General features: G+C 42.4%; 1 long non-coding RNA gene across 3 annotated transcripts; it reads left to right on the plus strand.

Moving 5' to 3' along the window:
* Positions 1-237: 237 nt before the first annotated feature.
* On the plus strand, positions 238-26,294 carry Gm40392. 3 transcript variants are annotated; one of them, XR_872682.2, is made up of 4 exons: positions 238-335; positions 9,966-10,168; positions 13,872-14,020; positions 26,253-26,294. It is a non-coding gene; the product is annotated as a predicted gene, 40392 (long non-coding RNA). The 3 variants fall into 3 exon arrangements; XR_872684.2 differs by lacking the exon at positions 238-335 and adding an exon at positions 1,429-1,450; XR_872683.3 differs by lacking the exon at positions 238-335 and adding an exon at positions 3,912-4,195.

Consider the following 26,294-nt stretch of genomic DNA (forward strand, 5'->3'; position numbering starts at 1 on the left):
CCCTTGCAAGCCCCTAGGACTCTGTGATATGGATCAGCTTCTCCATTTCCCCAGCTCTATGAGCACTAAATCTACCCTTAAGGCAATAAATACATAAATGCCAAAGCCAGGTAGGCAGACTCCCACTACAAACCAGGAAGGGAGACACAGAGTTTGGGAAGATTCTAGAATGGAGTTCAGAACTAGAGCAAAAGAGATAGGAAGAAGAACTCTCACACACAGAATGGAATAGTCTGGAGGGTTGAAGATATGCCAGTGATGGAGGCAATGAGAGACAGCTACATACTCACTCATGGGTCCTGGGGGAGGTTCCTAATTTAAGGGCCTTCACTCAGGTAAGACTAGATCCCTGGCCTTCTTACAAAAAAGAATTTCATGATGATCCAGTATAAAGCAGATATGGAGTTTATTTTTTTTCTTTTTCTTTTCCATTTTATTAGGTATTTAGCTCATTTACATTTCCAATGCTATACCAAAAGTCCCCCATACCCACCCACCCCCACTCCCCTACCCACCCATTCCCCCTTTTTGGCCCTGGCGTTCCCCTGTACTGGGGCATATAAAGTTTGCGTGTCCAATGGGCCTCTCTTTCCAGTGATGGCCGACTAGGCCATCTTTTGATACATATGCAGCCAGAGTCAAGAGCTCCGGGGTACTGGTTAGTTCATAATGTTGTTCCACCTATAGGGTTGCAGATCCCTTTAGCTCCTTGGGTACTTTCTCTAGCTCCTCCATTGGGAGCCCTGTGATCCATCCATTAGCTGACTGTGAGCATCCACTTCTGTGTTTGCTAGGCCCCGGCATAGTCTCACAAGAGACAGCTACATCTGGGTCCTTTCGATAAAATCTTGCTAGTATATGCAATGGTGTCAGCGTTTGGATGCTGATTATGGGGTGGATCCCTGGATATGGCAGTCTCTACATGGTAGATATGGAGTTTATTAAAAGACATATTTTATAATTTTGGTTGTGAGCCTAGCCTTGAACGGCTGAGCCATCTTTTTCTAGCCCTAAAAAGCATTAAAAACAAACAAACAAACAAAAACCAAAACAAAAAACAAACAAACAAAAAACACCCCAAAATGCAGATAATAGATGAAACAAACTCTGGAATGAACATAAGATACTCCCAAGAGCATGGGTTTTTCAGAGAAGAGTCACACTCCATACCCTGTAATCGTCAAGAACTGGTGGTTTCTGAAGTTCTGATCACCAAAGCACTTCGAAGGAATCTTAAATGATGCCGTCACGGGGAGGTTTTATAGAGGCACCAGACAGAATTATAACTGAGAAGGTTTAAGTCTAGATAACAAGGATACAGGAAGTTAGGGTATCTTCCTTGGGAACAATGGTTTTTGTGATGTCATGCGTTTATGTCATCTTGACACAGGTTAGAGTAGTTAGGGAAGGGAGACCTTCACTTGAGAAGATGCCCCTAAAAGACTGGCCTGTAGGCAAGCCTCTCGGTTATTTTCTTGATTAATGATTGATGTTGGATGGCCCAGCCCATTGTGGGTGGTGTCATCTCTGGGCAGGTGGTTGTGGGCTCTGTAGGAAATCAGGCTGAGCAAGCCATGAAGAGCAAGCTAGTAAGCAGCACTGCTCCATGGCCTCTGTTTTCCGTTCTGGCCCCAACTTCCCTGGAAGATGAACCACACACTAGCTTTTGGTCGTCGTTGTGCTTTGTAACAGCAATAGAAATCCTGAAATAGTTTTGTTTTTGAAAGTCTCAGAAAATATCCCAAAGAGTGAGACCCAACCAAAGCTCATATGCATGTCTTGAGCCTGGCACATTGCTGCTTTAACATAAAAGATATATCTTTGCCAACTTTCTGAACATGCACTGTTTTGTAGTGAATGCGGTTAACTGTGAAGAATTTTTGCTTCTTAGATGGTGAATGTATTAACTGCATTCTGGACTGAGGGACTTCTCTTTCTCTCCCCACATCTGCATGCTTTTTGTTTGTTTGTTTTTCGAGACAGGGTTTCTCTGTGTAGCTCTGGCTGTCCTGGAACTCACTCTGTAGACCAGGCTGACCTCGGACGCAGAAATCTGCCTGCCTCTGCCTCCCGAGTGCTGGGATTAAAGGTGTGCACCACCAAGCCCGGCTTCTCTTTTTCTTTTATTAGATATTTTCTTTATTTACATTTCAAATGTTACACTCTTTCCTGGTTCCCCCTCTGAAAACCCCTTATCCCCTCCCCCTGCTCATCCACCCACCCACTACCATGTCCTGGCATTCCCCTAAACTGGTGCATAGAGCCTTCACAGGACCAAGGACCTCTCCTCCCACTGATGACCTACAAGCCATCCTCTGCTACATATGCAGCTGGAGCCATAACTCCCTCCATGTGTACTCTTTGGTTGGTGGTTTAGTCTCTGGAAGCTCTGGGAGCTCTGGGAGTAATGGTTAGTTCATTTTGTTCTTCCTCCTATGGGGCTGCAAACTCCTTAAGCTCCTTCAGTCCTTTCACTAGTTCCTCCATTGGGTACCCTGTGCTCAATCCAATGGTTGGCTGAGAGCATCCACCTCTTTCCATTCTGCCTCACCAGTTTCTTTCTTGGGGCAGTGATCTGCATAGCGTTAGACGAATTTGAACAGGAGAAAGACAGGAAATGGCAAATGACATATTTTGGAAAAGAAATAAATACCCAAACAAGTAATACGACACTTTTTTTTGATAGACAAATTTGCTTGAAAACTGATATATGGCAAATTAGTTGGGATATTCCATTTATTTCCAAGAAGGAAAGCTAAACCATCATTTAGCTTGTAAAAAAGGGCACATCTTAGGGAGGAGACCCCTTTAGTTTACCTTGTCATTCTGCCTTGCTCTCAATCTCCATGTGTGTCAGATGTAAAATGTAGATGAATTCCAAATGAAAGATGGAAGCAGGCACCCAGCAGACTGGGGCTACCTTTCTTTCTTTCTTTCCATTTAATGTTCTTCAAAGCCATGCCTACCTTTGGTTTGCTCACCATCTGACCCCTTTGAGCCTTTCCCCCTGGGTCCCATGAGTGTCATGACTATTTCCCCTTTCACGTCCATGCATTACTCTGCTCCCTCGAGGGCCCCATCTTGTCAGTAGCGTGCATTCTTTCCTCTTCAACTTCTTCTCCACTCAGGAGTCTTTGTCTCTGCTCTGTGTCTACATTGGGAGATTTTTCCAAGCGTGTGACATTATTTCTCTGTTACTTCTAATTAGACTCCCTGAAAAACCTGTAGCTATGGCCGGATTTCACCGGGACTTCTTATAGTGACTTACCCAGGGACTTTTTGTTTAGTGAATCCAAGAAATGAGTCACCAGAGCCCTCCAAGGTTAGAGAAAGCTTCTACTTGTCTCAGGAGGTGGGAAGGGTGGGGGAAGCTACCTAAGCCCGAAGTCTGCACATTCCAGTGGAAAGTTTCATTATTTCCCCTCCTTCGTATTCTTGCTTTGGCTGCCCTAGACCAGCTCCTTGTTCTACCTGCTTGGGTAGACAGCAGACTGAACCAAGAATCTGTCTGGGCATGAGATCTGTGACGCCTCATTGTCTATGACTTGTCAGGGGGGGAAAACAGCATGGCTATATCTAGTGGAGTTTGATGGTGACACGCATGTTTGTTTTGCTTATATTTCTAGTCTTTTGTTGCCTCAAGACCCTTGGCTCCTCTGTTTTGGTTGCCAATCTCCCAACCCCAGTTAAATGGAGATGATCATTTTAATGTTAGGGACTGGGTGGGAAGGAGAAAATAACCCCTTCCCCCATCTCTGCCTATGGGAAAGACTTTGAAAATGGTTGGCACTATGTTAAGCCATAATATATTTTAATGTAAGGCAAAGTCTGCCTCCTTCTTTACAATTTTTGAATATTACTTTTCATGAGCAATATTACATGTCATGAGCAAATACCTGATAAGAAGCAACTAGAGGAGGCAAACATTTACTGTGGCTTGGTTCAAGGTCTACAGTCTGCCAAGGTGGGAAAAGTGTGGTGGGAAAAGCATTGCACCAAGGAGGAGACAGAAGCAGTGGTCACGGGAACATGCTCACGCCTAGGAGGATGAGGAAGCAGGAAAGGAGCAAACGGGTGTCAAGACTTTGTTCTCCTTTGTTTTAAATTCTGTCTGGAACTCCAACCTGTGTGATAATGATGTCAACATTTCCATCTCAGTTGTTTCGAGTAACACCTTGACACATTATACCCAAAGGTATGTTTCATTTAAGCCTATGTATTTCTCTCTCTCTCTCTCTTCTTTCTTTCTTTCTTTCTTTCTTTCTTTCTTTCTTTCTTTCTTTCTTTCTTTCTTTCTTTCTTTCCTTCCTTCCTTCCTTCCTTCCTTCCTTCCTTCCTTCCTTCCTTCCTTCCTTCCCTCCCTCCCTCCCTCCCTCCCTCCCCCCCCCTGTCTCTCTCTTTCTTTCTTTCTTTTTTAAAGATATTTTCTTTATTTACATTTCAAATGCTATCCTGAAAGTTCCCTATACCCTCCTCCCACCCTGCTCCCCTACTCATCCACTCCCACTTCTCGGCCCTGGTGTTCCCCTGTACTGGGGCATATAGAGTTTGCAATACCAAGGAGTCTCTCTTCCCAGTGATGTCCAACTAGGCCATCTTCTGCTAAGTGCCTATGCATTTCTTAATTCAGTCCAACTCATAGTAAAAATCAAGTGCCAACGTTAAGTTTCAGTTGCTTCATAACAGTTCACTGTGAATATCTTTAAAGTGACCCATTTTTCTCAAAAGATCGTCTTATTGCTTAATGTAAAATTCCTTTCTGGAGTGACATTTATTACAAAATAAATGATTGAATACTTATCACCCTGTTAAACACAGTACAACTCCAATACAATTTTCTGACATTTTCCCTGCCCACTGTCTTTTTTAAGGACAGCCCCTAGTCTATGAAGACTTTCCAAGTACTCCCACACTCTGTTGAGATTAAGGCAATGTTGGCTGTATTCTTTCTTGCCAGGTACTTTTCTAATCAGCATGATGCCTCATGGCATGCCCTTATTATTCTTTTAATACAAATGTCACATATGCATAAATATACAGGGAATAATATTTTCTTAATCTTTTATCTATCCTCTCCAATTTTTTTTCTAAAGGTCCTAAAAATAAATTCCAAATACCATATCATTTCCCCATGAGGAGGGACAGTAAATGAAAACAGATTAAAATAGATATAAACACATTATGCAAATCCTAATTGCATCTGTATTTTCTGTATACTCTCAGGTAAACTTGAGAGATGTCTTAGTTTGGGTTTCTATTGCTGTCACAAAATACCATGAACAAATAGCAAGTTGAAGAGAAAAGGACTTATTCAGCTTATGCTTCCTCATGCTGTCCATCATTGAGGAAGTCAGGACAGGAACTCAAACAGGACAGGAACCTGGAGGCAGGAACTGGATGCAGTGGCCATAGAGGGGCGCTGCCTACTGGCTTGCTTCTCATGACCTGCTTAGACTGCTTTCTCATAGAACCCAGAACCACCTGCCCAGAGATGGTCCCACCCACAAGGGGTTGTTCCCCTGACCCACAGTGACCACTAATTGAGAAAAATGCCTTACAGCTGGATCTCATGGAGGCATTTCCTCAACTGAGGCTCCTTCTTCTCTGATGACTCTAGCTTGTGTCAAGTTGACATCAAACCAGTCAGCATAAAAGGTTTGATTTACATTCTACCTAGAAAAATGCTTTACAGATGGCATCTGCCCTCGTTGAGCAGGAGATCCACCATCTAATCTCTTGCTCTTTTGGTGGTGCTGAATTTGATCTGTGATTTCCAGGAACAGCAACCCGATTTCCTATCACCATGTTCCCCATGGAAATTTCTCCCAGACCCTTAAGCAATCTTTGGTGCTTGTCTACTTTATTTTATTAGTGGTTGTAAAACAGAGGTGTGTGAAGGGTTGATGGATTTCCTTCTGTATTTTCTGTGCATTTACTAACTGCTATCCTTTTGTAAGTTACTTTTTCTAGTCAGTGGCTTAGCTACCCTAATGAACAGCTTCAGGAGGAAACGGAACCAGCTTTATTTTTTCCCGTCAGTTCATCAGTTCTCCTCCTCCTCCTCCTTCTTCTTCCTCCTCCTCCTCTCCCCCTCCTCCTCCTTCTTTCTTCCTAACTTTTTATTGATTCTTTGTAAATTTCACATCATGCACCCTAGTCCCACTTCTCACCTCATCCCTCCATATCCACCCTCCACCAGTGCAACCTCCCCTCCCAAAAGAAAAGAAAAAAATTAAAGTAAATAAAAATTAAAAAAAAAAAACCTAACCATGGAAGCTGTAGTGTATCATGGTGTGTCACACAGTTATACCCTTTTTCCCAAACAGCTTTACTTGCAAATGTTCATTGCAGCGAATCATTGTTCTGATTTGAGGCCTCTGGCTTCTGCTACACGGTTAACACTGGATCCTTACCAGGACTCCCTTTAGACATCCTGTTGTTGCTCTGTGTCATGATCCTACAACTTTGATTCTACGGGTTCTACAGCTTCTTCATGAGCCCCAGTTGTTCATAGATGTTGGGGTGAGCCAATTCAAAGCTATGGATCTGTGCCTGTATGGTAGCCAAGTTGGTCAGCCCACCAGCTCTCTCTCTGGTGCTCATGTCATTGCTATCTGCTTTCCTGGACTGCCCAGTGAGGGTCAGGGCCAGCTTTTCAGAACTTTTGTCTTCAGATCCAGTTCTCTATCACCCACCCATCACCAGGAACAGCTCTACTGTGCTGCCCAGGTGAGATGTGGGCTCTGCTCTCTACAGTGCTGCTCTCTGGAGTGCTGATGTGAGTGGCAATGCCAGCTCTTCGATCCTGCCCAGTTTGGGGGTGGCAGTGGGGGTGGAGCCAAGTCTCCTGAGTGCTTCAGCCAGTGAGGGACAGAGCCAGTTTTATATAGTCCTACAGCATCAACATGGCCCCAAGCAGCAGCCCAGATCAGGGATGCCCAAATGGCCTTTGATGGTAACATGGTCCATGGACATCAACACAGACCCCTGCTGATGTAGGGCCTCAGACAGGGCCCTCATTGGCAGCAGATGCCAAGTACCTCACCATGGCCTTAGGAGGCAGTGCCGGCAACTCATATTAGACTGTTCCTCACTCCTGCGACTCTACTTCTTTGTGTCTCCTATTATTCCACCATTTACTTGCTCATCTCGGTGGCACCTGGGTGGTATAGGTGTGTTCTGTCCTGCCACACTATCTGCTGCTAGGTGGGGGCCCTGTCGGTTCTTCATAAGAAGGTTGAGCTGGGGTTTGTCACAATGGCCCAGTAGGTGCAAGTGCTACTGCCAAGTCTGGCAATGATAGTTTGGTCTGTAGTACCTGCATGATGGAAAATTAAACCAATTCCTACTGTTGTTCTCTGACTTCCATGGGCACCCCACTACCACCACCATGTGCACAGTACTGGTCTGAGTTTTACTGCTGCCACCTTTGCTCCGGGATCTGTCTTGCCACCAGCCCCTCCCAGCTTCCCTTTTGATCTACCTGCCTTTAGCTCTGGGAGGTGACCAAGGTTCCCTGAATCCAATGATAAAACACACACACACACACATGCACAGTTTGTTATGTTACAACTTGGCACAATAGCTGGACATTACTATCTCCTGCCTGGAAAAGTGTGCTCTTACCAATTTATTATCTCCATCTCTCCACTTGCCTTAAACGTCAGTGGCTAGTCCCACCTAATCCCTGCCAAACATCCTTGGCCACCCGCCTATATCGAAGGCTACAGGCTCCAGTTCCCCTGAGACATCACATGGTTATTTAGTTCTTCTTCCTCCAAAGAATGACAAAAAAATCTTCCTCTCTTCTTCCTTGTGTCTCCCTTTTTTTTTTTTCTCTCCCAGGACCCAGAAGTCCTATACCTTCCCCCAGCAATTGGCACCCAGACATCTTTACTGACAAATCAAGAACCAATTGGAGAACAGGACATTAGCATCAAAACCTCTCCTTACTTGCCCATACACAAACAGGAATTAAAAAAAAAAAGTAAACTAAAAGAAAGATGAGTTGGAAATGTGCATCTTCAATAGCAATTGAGTGTTTTTGTTTAAGTCTATTATGAATTTATAGATTCTTACTTGTTTGATATATACATGCTTGCGATCGTTATTTTCATCTACTATAATACTGTAAAGCAAAATATAAAACTTTTTCAAATTTTTATGTCCTTGTGGGAATACAAAGCTTACTTGGGAGAAATTCTCAAGACAATTCTTGTGTGAGGCTTGTGGGGATAAGGGCTGGCAGTTTTATGGTGACCAAAACAGGGCTTGTGTGGTGCAATCACAAGGGTACATTATAGTCAAGGTAGTGTGTAATAGGCATTCATCATCAGCTCGTCATGAGAAGGCAGGGGGGAAATGGACATTTGGTTCTAAAAATTGAAACTCACTGAGCGAACACTATGAAAACCACAGTACCTCAACGGGGAAGGGAGGCAAAGCTTGTTTAGATTCCACATCAAAAGGTAAAATTTATCAAATCTTTCCATTAGGGCCATAACATTTTCAAAATGGTGCACTCAGCTACATTTTCTGTTGACCTCTGGCGTTTTTCTCAAATGAAATCAAGACAATTTAGCTATGTAAGGATAAAACGGTCTTGATTTGTTTGAGAAACACATTTGGAAACATTATGATGAACTTTAATGGGAAACACACTTGTATAGAGGCCAGGGCATGAGATTGAAATTGATCATCTCATTGTTTGTTTAGAAAAGAAAACATAACATTCAGAGACTATGTTAGAAGCATTGGGTTTCTCCACATAGAGAACACACACATCGTCAATGACAAGGCTTGGAACAAGCACCAGTTACACACTTTCTTCCTTCTTTCCCCCTAAGAGTGTTGAAGTTAAAAAACATACATATATTATTGCATACACTAAAAGTTAATTAGGAAATTTTTCATGGGGAATGCTTTTGTAAAAAAAAAAAAAAATCCAAAGTAATAGAAACTCCTTTTTAAAAAAGTACTAATGACCAGGCTTTGCAAATAATTCTACAAACGGAACAATGAAGATGACAGACAATTCACAGCAGGGCACATATGTAGATTTTAGGTGGCAGCCTATCTTTGCTCTTCGTGGGTGGTCTCCCACTTCTCAGAAGAGGGGATCACTGAGCTTTGAGATATGGTCACCAAATATTCTGTACCTAAGGGCCTTTGTCAGGGTGGTGAGAGGCAATGGGTAAGTTTTTAAATAGTCATGGAAGAGTGTCAAAAAAGCATACAGGAAACTCTGTGAAGTTATATAAACCAATTCACTTGCCCCCGAGAAAAACCACACCTAAATTCTTCCAGACAGATTAGAATCTATCCTGTTTTGGAGGACCTCCTGAGAAGGATTTTCCATTTCCCCTAGTCAGTATTTAACAAACTTCACTCTTCTGCCAGTTAAATCCTTCCTGATTCTGCCAACAGCTTTGTTTTTTTCTTATCCTGTCAGGGAAGGTCAGCACACTGAGTTCACTTCCAGCACTGTCTCTATGACCACCCCCACCCCAATCTCTGAACTCACTTCTGTAAGGGGGGGCACTAAGAGCACCTTCAGAGAACAGATAGATACTATACAATTTGTAGGATTTAAGACTAAGAAAATTCAGAAAATTAAGATACGTTAATATTAGAAAAAGGACTGGGATATGGGGGTACAGTGAGACCCCTGTTCTTTTGAAGGCATCTGTCTGTGTTACTAAATGCACTGATTAGGGTATGCTAACATCACTTGGATAGAATCCTGCCTGAGATCCACTCCGTGGCACCATGGCTTCACTTTTCTTCTTAAAGCAAGCAGCTTGGCAGGAAAATCAAATTTGCCGACGAGTCCAAAGGAAAAATGTATGTTTAATCCAAATTTTAACAAAAGGTAGTTCTTGCCTGATTTCTCTAGTTCAGCCAGCAGTTTTATAGCATTGCTTCTGATGCTAGGCCATATACAACATTGAAACTTTGTCTTTCAGCCGCTTGTTCCACAGATGCACCATGCTGCGAAGGTCCTCAGGTAGCTCTTGGCAGCACATCTGGAGCCTTCAACCAAGAGCTAGGACACTTATTTGCCAGTCCAGTAAGACAGCCACCTCTTGGTGGAGTCTCCACATGCAGTCAAGACTTCACATGATAATAAGAGCAGCTGACATGACTCCAGGAACTCCAGGGGCTCCAGGTGAGAACAGGCCCTTCCGCTGTTCCCAGCCAAGAGGAATTTGATTTAGAATGTGTTTATCATCATTTTAATCTGCCATATTTCAGGAGCAAACAGTTCGGCAGCAACACATGATGAACAGATTTGGCAGCCTTCCAGCTAGCTATGCACCCACAGCTGCAGGCATCTACCAGTTAACATGAGCAGGCTTTTCAGTCCTGGTCAGCTGCTTCTTTCAGGTGTCTTAACAGTGGGGAAGGAAAGTGGACGGAAAGAATTATTAGAAAGCAGGTGATTTTTACAGGAATATACATCAAGTCCACTTTTAATTGAAGGTCAGCAATAGCTTATATTAAGTGAAGCAGTACTGTGCGGTGGTGCTGTGCTCTATGCTCTACTTAAGTAAGTAGTGCCTATTGTCATGGGTACCTGTTTCTTATATGAAAACTATAAGGAGCTGGTGAAAGAAACTCATGTCTAAGAAATTGTTCTCATGAAGCATAGCTCTCATTTAAACAGGAGTAATACTTTATTCTGGAACCAAAAGTGAGTGACTAGGACCTTAGAATATGGATTCTGTTTGCCCAAAATATGCTCCAACATGATAACAGGTTCATGAGGTTTCTGTAGTTACAGAGTATGGTGCCTTGAATAAGAACACCCCTCATTGGCTCATAGAGTTGAATCCTTTATCATTAGGGATTAATCCTAGAGAATTGTTAGGAGGAGGAGCCTTGTTGGAGGAGGTGTAGCCTCGTTGGAGTTGGTATGACCTTGTTGAAGGAAGTGTGTTATTGGGGGTGAGCTTTAAAGCAGGGCCCAGTGTCAACCTTTTTCTGCTGCCTGAGGATCTGGAGGTAGTACTGTCGGCTCCTTCTCCAGCATCATGTCTGCCTGCAAGCTGCCATGATTCCAGTCATGATGATAGTGGGCTAAGCCTCTGAAACCATAAGCAAGCCTCCAATTAAACATTTTCTTTCCTAAGAGTTGCTTTGGCCTAACTCTTCCATAAGATTCCCTGAGCTCCATCTAATAATTGGGTGTGAGTCTTCCCATCTCTTTCCATTGACTTCTGGGTGAAACATCTCAGAGGACAGTTACATTAGGTTCCTGTCTATAAACACAATAGGTTTTTTTTGATAGTGTTAGGGATTGGTTCTTGCCCATGGGATGGGTCTCAATTTGGGGCAATCATTGGTTGGACATTCTCTCAGTCTCTACTCTATCTTTGTCTCTGAGTACCCTGTAGGCAGGACCCATTTTTGGTCAAAGGTTTTATGGGTGGGTTGCTGTCCGTATCCCTTGTGGGGTAGTGGAGCATCTTTTGGATATATGGGAAGAGTTGGGAGAGAGATTGAGGGACCTAAAGAATATTGGAACTTCAGAGGAAGACCAACAGAGTCAACTAACATGGACCCTTGGGGGTTCCTAGAGACTGAATTAGCAACCAAAGCGCCAGCATGAGCTGGACCTAGGTCTCCTATACAAATGCAGCAGCAGATAAGCAGCTTGGTATTCACGCAAGTCCCCAACATAGTGGAAAAAGATGGGCCTAGTCCTGCAGTGACTTGATGTGCTGGGTGAGGTCATACAGTAACACCCAGAGGGGAGGACTTGTATGAGGAGGTACTGGGAAAAGAGGAAGGGCTAATATTGGTTTGTAAAGTGAATAAATAAATAAAAAAAATTTAAAAAGTTGCTTTGGTCATGGTATCTCTTCACAGAAACAGTGACGAAGACACAGAGAAATGACAAAAAAAAAATCAAGTCACATTTCAAATACATCAGTGGGAGCATCAGCTAGGCAGTACAGCAAAGCTGGGAAATTTCTTCTATAGGTTTTAGATGTTATCTCATTACATTGGCTTTTAGGTTGGTGGAAACGAGTGGCCTGTTAATTTATCTTAAAGACTCTCACACATTTACAAGGGCATAGACATGAGCAATAAGTGGCTATTGAGGGAGGTAATGATAGCCCAAGTTAATTTGGCTCTCGAACAGCATATTACAATTCTCCATGGTTAGGAAGTTGCAATGTTATCCAGTTAGACTTGTGGAATCTTTAACTCAAGTGCATCCCCTCCCACCCCTGGAACTTCAGTTCACACAGTGATTTAGAGAAAAAAAAATAGTGCAAAATTTCTGTTTAAAATGTCTCAGCAAACCTGAGTTCTCACATTTACTTAAATTTCATGAATATTCTCACATTTACTTAAATTTCATAAAGAATTCTCACATTTACTTAAATTTCACAAATAGCAGCCTGAAGTATTTTCAAAATCAATTTCTGGCTTAATCTGTGCTGTATTACTGTGAAGAGACTCCATGACCAAGTCAACTTTGATAAAAGAAAGCATTTCATTGGAAGCTTACTTACTTTCAGAGACTTGATCCATTATTATCATGGTGGGGAGTAGACACTGCAGGAGTCGCTGAGAGCTTTGCAGCCTCATCCACTGGCAGCAAGAAAAGAGGGACACTGGGCCTGATTTGGGCTTTTGAAGCCTCAAAGCCCACTCCCGGTGAAATCAGATAATCTGATATCAGATTCATCCTCTTCATAGTATCTATGGGTGTTAATAGACATAGTAATTAATTGGCTCTGGTATTAATTATACAATGTAAACATATGCCAACTCTTTAGATTACACACCTAGAACTGCACATTTGCTAGTTAACCTTTTCACTTGCCTCTCCCATCGGTGGTCTTTACAGGTTCTTCCTCAGTTCCTCCCTCCATGTTTTTTACACGTGTCATTGCTCCTAATATGTCCCACATACCCGACAGCCATGATCTGGCCTCTGCTTCTCAGAGTGCCTGAACCAACCTGAGTGAGCCAACTAGCACGGCACTGCGACACAGAAACAGAAAAGCGAAGGCTGGGGGGGGGGGGGGCTGAGAAGCCTCAGAAGCTGTAAACAAACTGTTGTATAACTCGATAAAGTAGAGCCGTGCCATACAGAGTCAAAGGGAAAGGACCCTGAGGTGACAGGACAATGCTATCAACAGGAACGGGAATACTGTCTACAAACAGTGCTTCGTGAGAGTGAGTATGGTGACCTGAATGGCAGAGCAGTTGAACTGGTCCATTTAAAGCACAAATAATGTGAGACAGGAAGAAATGGGGAGCAAGAGGCTTTCAAGGTCTTCTAGCACTTTGCATTGACCACATAGACATTCTAGGAAGCTGAAGGAAGAGGAAAATATTTTTTTTCCATTTTACTGAAAATAGATTTTTTTCCTCATACAATATATCCTGACCACAGTTTCCCTTCCCTCTTCTCCTCCCAGATTTTTCCCACCTCCTCTCCCATCTGTTACACCGTTTTCTTTTTCTCACTAGGAAACAAACATGCTTCTAAGGGATTATAATAACATAATAGTATATATAATACAGTATACAATAAACAAAAACTAACACATTGGAATTCTACAAAACAAGCAAACAGAAGGAAAAGAGCCCAAGAAAAGGCATAGGAAACAAATACAGACAAATCCACCCACTTCTTCACATACTCAGAAATCCTATAAAAACACAAACCAAAAAGCTTAATGTATTTGCAAAGGACCTCGAGGATTAAAAAAAAAAAGATGAAAAATATCAAGGAATATACAAGTAAAATAAAAAGGAAATAAAAACTAAAAAGTAAATCCATGAATTGACATTATCAGACAAAGAACCTCTGGAGACGCTATCGAGTTTGTTTTCTGTTGTGCATCCAGGTTTCTAGGATTGCTTTGCTTCTACAAGAGTCCAGAGCAAAGAGAGAAAGAAGTGAACTAAGTATGTCCAGTGGAATGGACCTGGCTGGTCTAGGAGTGTCTGTGAGAGAGGAGAGAACAGAAGAAGACAGAACACAGAGCAAACACAGGTAAAGAAGCTGTTGCAGAGTAAAGAAAGAACAGTAGTCACGAGGGAGGAAGGCTGTGAACAGGATGGAGCTCAGGGGAGTGGGGGGTGAGAAGGGCAGGATGGACTTCTAAATGTGTAACAGGTACTTGTGATACTGAGGGAGCCTGGAGGCCAGTGTGAGCTTTGACATGCTGGCAGGGACCATAGGTAGCCATATGTCCCCTCTGCCAGAGATAAGGGAAATAATTTCTTTTTTTTTTTTCTTTCCATTTTTTATTAGGTATTTAGCTCATTTACATTTCCAATGCTATACCAAAAGTCCCCCATACCCACCCACCCCCACTCCCCTACCCGCCCACTCCCCCTTTTTGGCCCTGGCGTTCCCCTGTTCTGGGGCATATAAAGTTTGCGTGTCCAATGGGCCTCTCTTTCCAGTGATGGCCGACTAGGCCATCTTTTGATACATATGCAGCTAGAGTCAAGAGCTCCGGGGTACTGGTTAGTTCATAATGTTGATCCACCTATAGGGTTGCAGATCCCTTTAGCTCCTTGGGTACTTTCTCTAGCTCCTCCATTGGGAGCCCTGTGATCCATCCATTAGCTGACTGTGGGCATCCACTTCTGTGTTTGCTAGGCCCCGGCATAGTCTCACAAGAGACAGTTACATCTGGGTCCTTTCGATAAAATCTTGCTAGTGTATGCAATGGTGTCAGCGTTTGGATGCTGATTATGGGGTGGATCCCTGGATAAGGCAGTCTCTACATGGTTCATCCTTTCATCTCAGCTCCAAACTTTGTCTCTGTAACTCCTTCCAAGGGTGTTTTGTTCCCACTTCTAAGGAGGGGCATAGTGTCCACACTTCAGTCTTCATTTTTCTTGAGTTTCATGTGTTTAGGAAATTGTATCTTATATCTTGGGTATCCTAGGTTTTGGGCTAATATCCACTTATCAGTGAGTACATATTGTGTGAGTTCCTTTGTGAATGTGTTACCTCACTCAGGATGATGCCCTCCAGGTCCATCCATTTGGCTAGGAATTTCATAAATTCATTCTTTTTAATAGCTGAGTAGTACTCCATTGTGTAGATGTACCACATTTTCTGTATCCATTCCTCTGTTGAGGGGCATCTGGGTTCTTTCCAGCTTCTGGCTATTATAAATAAGGCTGCTATGAACATAGTGGAGCATGTGTCCTTCTCACCAGTTGGGGCATCTTCTGGATATATGCCCAGGAGAGGTATTGCTGGATCCTCCGGTAGTACTATGTCCAATTTTCTGAGGAACCGCCAGACGGATTTCCAGAGTGGTTGTACAAGCCTGCAATCCCACCAACAATGGAGGAGTGTTCCTCTTTCTCCACATCCTCGCCAGCATCTGCTGTCACCTGAGTTTTTGATCTTAGCCATTCTGACTGGTGTGAGGTGGAATCTCAGGGTTGTTTTTATTTGCATTTCCCTGATGATTAAGGATGTTGAACATTTTTTCAGGTGCTTCTCTGCCATTCGGTATTCCTCAGGTGAGAATTCTTTGTTCAGTTCTGAGCCCCATTTTTTAATGGGGTTGTTTGATTTTCTGAAGTCCACCTTCTTGAGTTCTTTATATATGTTGGATATTAGTCCCCTATCTGATTTAGGATAGGTAAAGATCCTTTCCCAATCTGTTGGTGGTCTCTTTGTCTTATTGACGGTGTCTTTTGCCTTGCAGAAACTTTGGAGTTTCATTAGGTCCCATTTGTCAATTCTCGATCTTACAGCACAAGCCATTGCTGTTCTGTTCAGGAATTTTTCCCCTGTGCCCATATCTTCAAGGCTTTTCCCCACTTTCTCCTCTATAAGTTTCAGTGTCTCTGGTTTTATGTGAAGTTCTTTGATCCATTTAGATTTGACCTTAGTACAAGGAGATAAGTATGGATCGATTCGAATTCTTCTACATGATAACAACCAGTTGTGCCAGCACCATTTGTTGAAAATGCTGTCTTTCTTCCACTGGATGGTTTTAGCTCCCTTGTCGAAGATCAAGTGACCATAGGTGTGTGGGTTCATTTCTGGGTCTTCAATTCTATTCCATTGGTCTACTTGTCTGTCTCTATACCAGTACCATGCAGTTTTTACCACAATTGCTCTGTAGTAAAGCTTTAGGTCAGGCATGGTGATTCCACCAGAGGTTCTTTTATCCTTGAGAAGAGTTTTTGCTATCCTCGGTTTTTTGTTATTCCAGATGAATTTGCAAATTGCTCCTTCTAATTCGTTGAAGAATTGAGTTGGAATTTTGATGGGGATTGCATTGAATCTGTAGATTGCTTTTGGCAAGATAGCCATTTTTACAATATTGATCCTGCCAATCCATGAGCATGGGAGATCTTTCCATCTTCTGAGATCTTCTTTAATTTCTTTCTTCAGAGACTTGAAGTTTTTATCATACAGATCTTTCACTTCCTTAGTTAGAGTCACGCCGAGATATTTTATATTATTTGTGACTATTGAGAAGGGTGTTGTTTCCCTAATTTCTTTCTCAGCCTGTTTATTCTTTGTGTAGAGAAAGGCCATTGACTTGTTTGAGTTAATTTTATATCCAGCTACTTCACCGAAGCTGTTTATCAGGTTTAGGAGTTCTCTGGTGGAATTTTTAGGGTCACTTATATATACTATCATATCATCTGCAAAAAGTGATATTTTGACTTCCTCCTTTCCAATTTGTATCCCCTTGATCTCCTTTTGTTGTCGAATTGCTCTGGCTAATACTTCAAGTACTATGTTGAAAAGGTAGGGAGAAAGTGGGCAGCCTTGTCTAGTCCCTGATTTTAGTGGGATTGCTTCCAGCTTCTCTCCATTTACTTTGATGTTGGCTACTGGTTTGCTGTAGATTACTTTTATCATGTTTAGGTAAGGGGCTTGAATTCCTGATCTTTCCAGAACTTTTATCATGAATGGGTGTTGGATCTTGTCAAATGCTTTTTCTGCATCCAACGAGATGATCATGTGGTTTTTGTCTTTGAGTTTGTTTATATAGTGGATTACATTGATGGATTTTCGTATATTAAACCATCCCTGCATTCCTGGAATAAAACCTACTTGGTCAGGATGGATGATTGCTTTAATGTGTTCTTGGATTCGGTTAGCGAGAATTTTATTGAGGATTTTTGCATCAATATTCATAAGAGAAATTGGTCTGAAGTTCTCTATCTTTGTTGGATCTTTCTGTGGTTTAGGTATCAGAGTAATAGTGGCTTCATAAAATGAGTTGGGTAGAGTACTTTCTACTTCTATCTTGTGAAAAAGTTTGTGCAGAACTGGAATTAGATCTTCTTTGAAGGTCTGATAGAACTCTGCACTAAACCCGTCTGGTCCTGGGCTTTTTTTGGCTGGGAGACTACTTATAACTGTTTTTATTTCTTTAGGGGATATGGGACTGTTTAGAAGGTCAACTTGATCCTGATTCAACTTTGGTACCTGGTATCTGTCCAGAAATTTGTCCATTTCGTCCAGGTTTTCCAGTTTTGTTGAGTATAGCCTTTTGTAGAAGGATCTGATGGTGTTTTGGATTTCTTCAGGATCTGTTGTTATGTCTCCCTTTTCAGTTCTGATTTTGTTAATTAGGATTTTGTCTCTGTACCCTCTAGTGAGTCTAGCTAAGGGTTTATCTATCTTGTTGATTTTCTCAAAGAACCAACTCCTCGTTTGGTTAATTCTTTGAATAGTTCTTCTTGTTTCCACTTGGTTGATTTCACCCCTGAGTTTGATTATTTCCTGCCGTCTACTCCTCTTGGGTGAATTTGCTTCCTTTTTTTCTAGAGCTTTTAGATGTGTTGTCAAGCTGCTAGTATGTGCTCTCTCCCGTTTCTTCATGGAGGCACTCAGAGCTATGAGTTTCCCTCTTAGAAATGCTTTCATTGTGTCCCAAAGGTTTGGGTACGTTGTGGCTTCATTTTCATTAAACTCTAAAAAGTCTTTAATTTCTTTCTTTATTCCTTCCTTGACCAAGGTATCATTGAGAAGAGTGTTGTTCAGTTTCCACGTGAGTGTTGGCTTTCTGTTATTTTTTTTTGTTATTGAAGATCAGCCTTAGTGCATGGTGATCTGATAGGATACATGGGACAATTTCAATATTTTTGAATCTGTTGAGGCCTGTTTTGTGACCTATTATGTGGTCAATTTTGGAGAAGGTACCATGAGGTGCTGAGAAGAAGGTATATCCTTTTGTTTTAGGATAAAATGTTCTGTAGATATCTGTCAGATCCATTTGTTTCATCACTTCTGTTAGTTTCAGTGTGTCCCTGTTTAGTTTCTGTTTCCATGATCTGTCCATTGGTGAGAGTGGTGTGTTGAAGTCTCCCACTATTATTGTGTGAGGTGCAATGTGTGCTTTGAGCTTTACTAAAGTTTCTTTAATGAATGTGGCTGCCCTTGTATTTGGCGCGTAGATATTCAGAATTGAGAGTTCCTCTTGGAGGATTTTACCTTTGATGAGAATGAAGTGCCCCTCCTTGTCTTTTTTGATGACTTTGGGTTGGAAGTCAATCTTATCAGATATTAGGATGGCTACTCCAGCTTGTTTCTTCATACCATTTGCTTGGAAAATTGTTTTCCAGCCTTTTATTCTGAGGTAGTGTCTATCTTTTTCTCTGAGATGTGTCTCCTGTAAACAGCAAAATGTTGGGTCTTGTTTGTGTAGCCAGTTTGTTAGTCTATGTCTTTTTATTGGGGAGTTGAGACCATTGATGTTAAGAGATATTAAGGAAAAGTAATTGTTGCTTCCTGTTATTTTTGTTGTTAAAGTTGGCATTCTGTTCTTGTGGCTGTCTTCTTTTAGGTTTGTTGAGGGATTACCTTCTTGTTTTTTCTAGGGCATTGTTCCCGTTCTTGTATTGGTTTTTTTCTGTTATTAACCTTTGAAGGGCTAGATTCGTGGAGAGATAATGTGTGAATTTGGTTTTGTCGTGGAATACTTTGGTTTCTCCATCTATGGTAATTGAGAGTTTGGCTGGGTATAGTAGCCTGGGCTGGAATTTGTGTTCTCTTAGTGTCTGTATAACATCTGTCCAGGCTCTTCTGGCTTTCATAGTCTCTGGTGAAAAATCTGGTGTAATTCTGATAGGCTTGCCTTTGTATGTTACTTGACCTTTTTCCCTTACCGCTTTTAGTATTCTATCTTTATTTAGTGCATTTGTTGTTCTGATTATTATGTGTCGGGAGGAATTTCTTTTCTGGTCCGGTCTATTTGGAGTTCTGTAGGCTTCTTGTATGTTCATAGGTATCTCTTTCTTTATATTTGGGAAGTTTTCTTCAATAATTTTGTTGAAGATGTTTGCTGGTCCTTTGAGTTGAAAATCTTCATTCTCATCCACTCCTATTATCCGTAGGTTTGGTCTTCTCATTGTGTCCTGGATTTCCTGGATATTTTGAGTTAGGATCTTTTTGCATTTTCCATTTTCTTTGATTGTTGTGCCGATGTTCTCTATGGAATCTTCTGCACCTGAGATTCTCTCTTCCATCTCTTGTATTCTGTTGCTGATGCTCAAATCTATGGTTCCAGATTTCTTTCCTAGGGTTTCTATCTCCAGTGTTGCCTCACTTTGAGTTTTCTTTATTGTTTCTACTTCCCTTTTTAGGTCTGGTATGGTTTTGTTCATTTCCATCACCTGTTTGTATGTTTTTTCCTCTTTTTCTGTAAGGACTTCTACCTGTTTGATTGTGTTTTCCTGTTTTTCTTTAAGGACTTGTAACTCTTTAGCAGTGTTCTCCTGTATTTCTTTAAGTGATTTATTAAAGTCCTTCTTGATGTCCTCTACCATCATCATGAGATATGCTTTTAAATCTAGGTCTAGGTTTTCGGGTGTGTTGGGGTGCCCTGGACTGGGCGAAGTGGGAGTGCTGGGTTCTGATGATGGTGAGTGGTCTTGGTTCCTGTTAGTAGGATTCCTACGTTTACCTTTCGCCATCTGGTAATCTCTGGAGTTAGTAGTTATAGTTGACTCTGTTTAGAGATTGTTCTTCTGGTGATTCTGTTACCATCTCTCAGCAGACCTGGGAGACAGATTCTCTCCTCTGAGTTTCAGTGCTCAGAGCACTCTCTGCTGGCAAGCTCTCTTACAGGGAAGGTGCGCAGATATCTTGTTTTTGGACCTCCTCCTGGTCGAAGAAGAAGGCCCAAAACAGGGCCTCTCTCAGAAGCTGTGTTGCTTTGGCAGTTCCCAGAAGCTGTCAGCTTCTGTGGTGCAGACTCTCACCTGTGCAGACTAAAATCCTAAGTTCCAGGGAGTCCTGGAACCAAGATGGTGACCGCTGCTCCTGAGGCTGAGGCCGTCTCCCGAGCCAGGCGGACACCTGTCCTCTGGTCCGGACGGTGGCCGGCTGTCTGCGGCCCGCCAAGGGTGCTGCCTCAGCGGCTCTGTGCTTCTGCCCGTCCCAGAAGCTGTCCGGTTCTCTGGCGCACCCTCTAACCTGTTCAGACTAATTTCCTAAGTTCTGCTGAGTCCCGGAACCAAGATGGCGACCGCTGCTGCTGAGGCTGAGGCCGCCTCCCAAGCCAGGCGGACACCAGTCCTCTGGTCCGGATGGTGGCCGGTTGTCTGCGGCCCGCCCAGGCTGCTGCCTCAGCAGCTCTGTGCTTCCGCCCGTCCCAGAAGCTGTCCGGTTCTCTGGCGCACCCTCTAACCTGTTCAGACTAATTTCCTAGGTCCCGCGGAGTCGGGAAATAATTTCTATTAGTTGATGGCAACCAGTTTCACAAGTTCCTGAAGAATGATGGCTTCTATCTAACTGCTGGGAATCCTCCTATAGTCCAGGTTGAGTTCATTTCTGGATATTAAAACTGCCTTTTGGAGTCTAGGGAATTGGAGTTACCTCTGGACCTGACAACCAATTCAATTAGATGTAACCCATTCCCAGTAATAGAAACTTTATTTGGTGACAAGCAACACCTAGCTAAGGCTCTGTCTCCCACATTATTTGGTGATTCATTAGATCACCTTCATAAATGTATATATTTTAGGAAGTTTATACTGTACTAGATTTCCACACGACCCCTCAAAGGGCCCTCATCTTAAGGGACTCTCCCCATATTTTCTCTCCTTTCATCTCCCACCCAACTTGATCCTCTCATTTCAGCCCCTCCTCCCCATCCATCCATTTATACTTCTATGTCTCTTTCCTAGAGAGATCTATCTGTGCTTCCTATCCTTTTACTCTATTCCTAACTACTATGGTTCCTTGAATTGTAGCTTGGTTATCAATTGATTTAACAACTATTATGCACATATAAGAGAACACAGACTATATTTGTCTTTCCGGGTCTGGGTTGCCTCAAGCAGGATGATTCTTTGTTCTCATTTGCTCCATTTATCAGGTTGAACATTTTACTAAGTATAGTAGTCTGGCTGGTATCTGAGGTCTCTTAGAGTCTGTGGACCATCTGTTCAGGCCCTTCTCACTTTTCAACTCTCCAGAAAGCAATCTGGTGCTATTCTAATAGGTCTCTTTTTAAATGTTATTTGGTCTTTTTCCTTGTAGCTTTTTCCTTGTATTCTTTCTTTGTTCTGTACATTTAGTGTTTTGATTATTTCACGCAGCAGGGACTTTCTTTTCTGGCCCAGTCTATCTGGTCTTGTGAATGCTCTTTTGGCTTGATAATCATCTCCTTCTTTAGGTTAGGGACAATTTCTTCTATGGTTTTGTTGAAAATGCTTTCTGTGCCTGTTACCTATGTTTCTCCTTCTTCCTCTCTTTCTATTATTCTTAGATTTGGTCTTTTCATAGTGTCCCACATTTTCTGGATGTTTTGTGCCTGGATTATTTTTAGATTTAACATTTTCTTTGATTGAGATATCCGTGTCTTCTACCATGTCTTTAATGCCTGAGATTCTCTCTTCCATCCCTCGAATTCTGTTGGTGAGGCTTGCCTCTGAGGTTCTTGTTAGATTCCTAATCTTTTTCATTTATAGATTTCCCTCTGTTTGTGTTTTCTTTATTGATTTTATTTCTACTTTCAGCCTTTGAAATGTTTAGCTCATTTCCTCCCCCTTTTGTTAGCTTTTCCATAGATTTAAGAGATTCATCTGTGTCGTCTTTCCATATCTCTATCATATAAATAAACGTTGCTTTAAGGTCTTTGTTTTGTCTTTGTCTTGTGTTTAATCTGCATTGGAATTCTCAGGGCTTACTATAGTAGGATTGCTGGGCTTTAGTGGAGACATATTGTCCTGGCTGCTTTTGTGTTTTTATGTATAGGCATCTGGGTTGAGAAGATTGCAATTCTAGGTGTCTTTGTTGGGGTTGTGTTCTGTTCCTTAGTTTCTGTTCCCCTTTTTGCTTTCTTGGAGAGTATGGTGACTGTATGTTGCCCGATAGGGAATTTTTCTGAGATTCTGGCAGTTATGGCTACTAGGACTTCCAGGTCAAATGTGCTTCTAGGCATTGGGAGCTGATACTTAGGAATGGGGATGAGCTAGGTGGCAGATGAAGGGATCTACAGGAGGATAGAAAGTAGGGGTGTTCCACAAGAATCTGCTTGGTCCCCTGGAAATGGGGGGCAAACTGTGAGAGACTGCAACACGTAACTGCTGAAGATCTGGGCATGGGATGGAGGGATTAGATTTAAAGGTGAGGTGGGAGAGTGAAGGTCTCAAGGTTGCCCATGTGCTTAACTGTCCTACTTGCTGCTCTGGCAGGCTTGGTTCATAGGTTCCCAGAGAATGCCCTCTGTGGTCAGGGGCTGCTATAACAGGATGGATGAGCAGGAAGGTTGGAGGGGAAATTTTGTGAGCAATTGAAGGTGGGGGCAGGGAGGAGGGGAGGCTGCACCTGGTGGTATGGTATAGAGCTGAAGGTGAGACTGAGGGATTCCATTTGGTGGAGAGGACAGTGAAGAAGATCTGCAGTTAGCTTATTTGCTTTCTGGCCTGCATGGCTGCGAGGTTTCCAGAAAATAAGGAAATTCTAGAAGGAGAAGAAACTGACTGGGTTTGCCATCAGAGCTTCAGAAAACAGCAGCAGTGTGCATAGGAGTAGAAAGAAGGTAGATGCTGAAAGAACTGTTCAGTAGCCCTGACAGCCCAGAGCCCTGCTTGAATTGTCTGGGAAAAACCAGTACCCTACCAGTTACATCCTTAACTCACTAGAGTATGAATCAGCAATAGGTACAAGAGAAATACAAGAAGAAAAGCCAGGGCTCTAGGTTTCCAGGAGGAGATTTGGAAGACCCACTTGTCCCTCTCTAGACCACAAAAAGACATCTTTTCCCAGGGTAGAGGTATTTGTCAGTGATTTTGAAGACAGGTTGATGGTGTAAAGTTCTGAAGAAAAAGAATAGGAAGAAGAAAAAGAAGATAAAGAGTAAGAAGGAGGAGGAATAGGAGGAAGAGAAAAAGAAGGAGAAGGAGGGGGAGGAGAAGGAGGAGAAGGAGAAAGGAGAAAGGAGAGAAAGGAGAAAGGAGAAAAGGAGAAAAGGAGAAAAGGAGAAAGAAAAGGAGAAAGGAGAAAGGAGAGAAAGGAGAAAAGAAAGGAGAAAGAAGAAAAAGGAGAAAAGAAAGGAGGAGAAAGGAGAAAAGAAAGGAGAAAGGAAAGGAGAAAGGAGGAAGGAGAAGGAGGAGAAGGAGAAGGAGAAAGAGAAGAAGAAAAGAAGAAGGAGGAGGAGGGGGAAAGGGGAGAAGGAGGAAGAAGAAGGAGGAGGAGGAGAAGGAGGAAGAAGAAGAAGAAGAAAAGAAGGAGAAAGAGAAAGAAGGAGAAGAGAGAAAGGAGAAAGGAGAGAAAGGAGAGAGAGAGAAAGGAGAGAGAGAGAAAGGAGAGAGAGAAAGGAGAGAGAGAAAGGAGAGAGAGAAAGGAGAGAAAGGAGAAAAAAGAGAAAAAAGGAGAAAGGAGAAAGGAAAGGAGGAGAAAGGAAAAAAAGAAAGGAGAAAGGAGGAAGGTGGAAGAAGAATGAGGATAAGGAGGAGGAGGAAGAGGAGGAGGAGGAGGAGGAGGAGGAGGAGGAGGAGGAGGAGGAGGAGGAGGAGAAAAGTGTAACTCCAGGAATGAACAAAGATTTCAAAGGCACAGGAGCCTTCAAGATGAAGAGAAGGTTCCAGAAACCCTGTGGAAGAGTGCTGCTGGAAGCTTCAAGAACCCCTCCCCCCCAAAAGCCTAGGAAGGCTAGATGAACATTCCTAGCAAGGTACACCCTCCATGGTGATATTTCACAGCCTACCTTTAGTAAAAATACATTAACACACAAATAATAACAAAAGGATTACCCAATGGTGCAAGACATTTGTCTTTCCTATCTTTTTAACTGATCTTGTTTTAACTACAGTGCTGACCAGTCTGAGTCTCTTGCCAACAGGATCACACTTCAAGTATTTCATGGATATAGTGTCCAGATGTACAGGAAAAGAAAAAGAAAGGACAGAAGCCCAGTTATGTTAGAATTTTGGATAAATAATGAATTAATTAGGGTGTATCATGTATATCTAAGGATTTATTTTATTTTAATATGTGTGTGAGAAATAGAGAAAGATATATATAGAGAGACAGAGACAGAGAGAGACAGGGGGGGAGAGAGAGGGGGGAGAGAGAGGGGAGAGGGAGGGAGAGAGGTGAGGTAGGGATACACTATGTGCACATATGAGTTCAGATAGTCATGTAGCTCAGAAGAGGGTATTGAACCTTTTGGAGCGGAAGCTACAAGTGGTTGTAGGCCACCCAATGTGGGTGCTAGGAATCAAACTTGGTTCATTTGGAAGATCAGCTAGCACTTTTATTTATTTATTTGTTTGTTTGTTTATTTTAGCTAGGCCAGGAAGCACTGAGCCATCTCTTCCATCCTGTTCTTATCATTTTAAAGGTCTGTTTGTTTGTTTGTTTGTTTGTTTGTTTGTTTGTTTTTCTTGAAATCTTTACCCCACTGGGTACCTTGTGTTTATGTGGCAGGGCAGACCAGGAGGGTCTCACAATTGACACTGAAGATTCCTCTGAAGCCATAAGCATCATTAGGCCAGACATCTAGGGCATAGCAGGTCAAAGGAGCTGTCCCGAGACAACCCTCTCTGAATGGAGGACATTGGCTAGGGACTAGACAAGCCCCACCTGTTCTCTGACAGAGAGTGTGGGCACGCGGCTGCTCAGCAGGCCTGGCAGCACTGGCCTGTTGGCACAGCCACCACGCCAGTTATGCATGACAGTGCTGGCTCTGCCTTCTCCCTTCACCATCTCCCTGTCTGCTCATGCCTGCTCCCGTGAAGTCCCTTCGAATAAGCTGTCTTCCACATCTTGAGATCTCCATTTGAGCAATCCTGAACAAAGAGAACATATGTGCGCATGGAGGCGGATATCAGCAATTTATCAAATATATAAAAAACGATGTCAAAAGTATCCCTCTCCTTCCAAATAGTTTTAAGCATTCAGAGATTTGAAATATACGTTTGTAGGAATAAGTTCAACAATTAAGAAACGAATGCCTAGCCAATTACATGACAGTATAATTTTAGGTAAGAAGTAGATTTTTTAAAATTTAATTTTGGAAAAAGGGTATCTTCCTTGTTCAGCAATTAAAATTTAAAACAAGTACCTTACTCATATTTTCCTATAGCCAAAGGGAAATCTATCTGGATATCAGCTATCTATCTATCTATCTATCTATCTATCTATCTATCTATCTATCTATCTATCTATCTGTTATCTACCTACTTATATCCAGCACCCTGTCAGCATGCACAAACTGAGCAACCCAGCTCATCAAGTCTATGTTCACTGTTTCTAGTTAGAATGTTTGCTTGGGATGCTGTGATCCTTACTCCTCAAGGGCTTCTGGCTACCAGTGTAAATACTGTGGCGACATTTGAGATGTAGAGTTCTCTTTGTGTTTTGTGTTTTACGAACTTAGGGTTTTAGTACCTGGAGACTGCCGGGCTCTGCATGCATCAGGCATCTCCTCTGGGCGGTTTGGCAGAGATAGCTAATGACTTGTTCTGTCATGAATTGGAGTCATAGATATTCATGAGGTAGGAGAAGCACCCCATTGTTCCAGATTGTTTTGTTATTTTAAAGTATATCATGAAGGCACCATCCCACTCAATCTCTGGCAAAGGAATATCTGTCCTCACCTTTATGGCTTTGTAGTGTTTTGACTTGTGTACTTTAGACACACACACACACACACACACACACACACACACATTTCCCAAGCAGCAAGTGCCTATCTGTCCATGCTCTTTTAGCAGCATAATTTAGAAACAAGTAGAACGTGACCCTAAGTCACAATGATATGGTTTTTCACACACAGTTTCATGGTATGGTGAACCCCATTGGACATGGTACAGCACCG

The sequence above is a fragment of the Mus musculus genome, chromosome 12 (genome assembly GCF_000001635.26).
Source record: "Mus musculus strain C57BL/6J chromosome 12, GRCm38.p6 C57BL/6J".
In the NCBI taxonomy this organism is placed as follows: domain Eukaryota; kingdom Metazoa; phylum Chordata; class Mammalia; order Rodentia; family Muridae; genus Mus; species Mus musculus.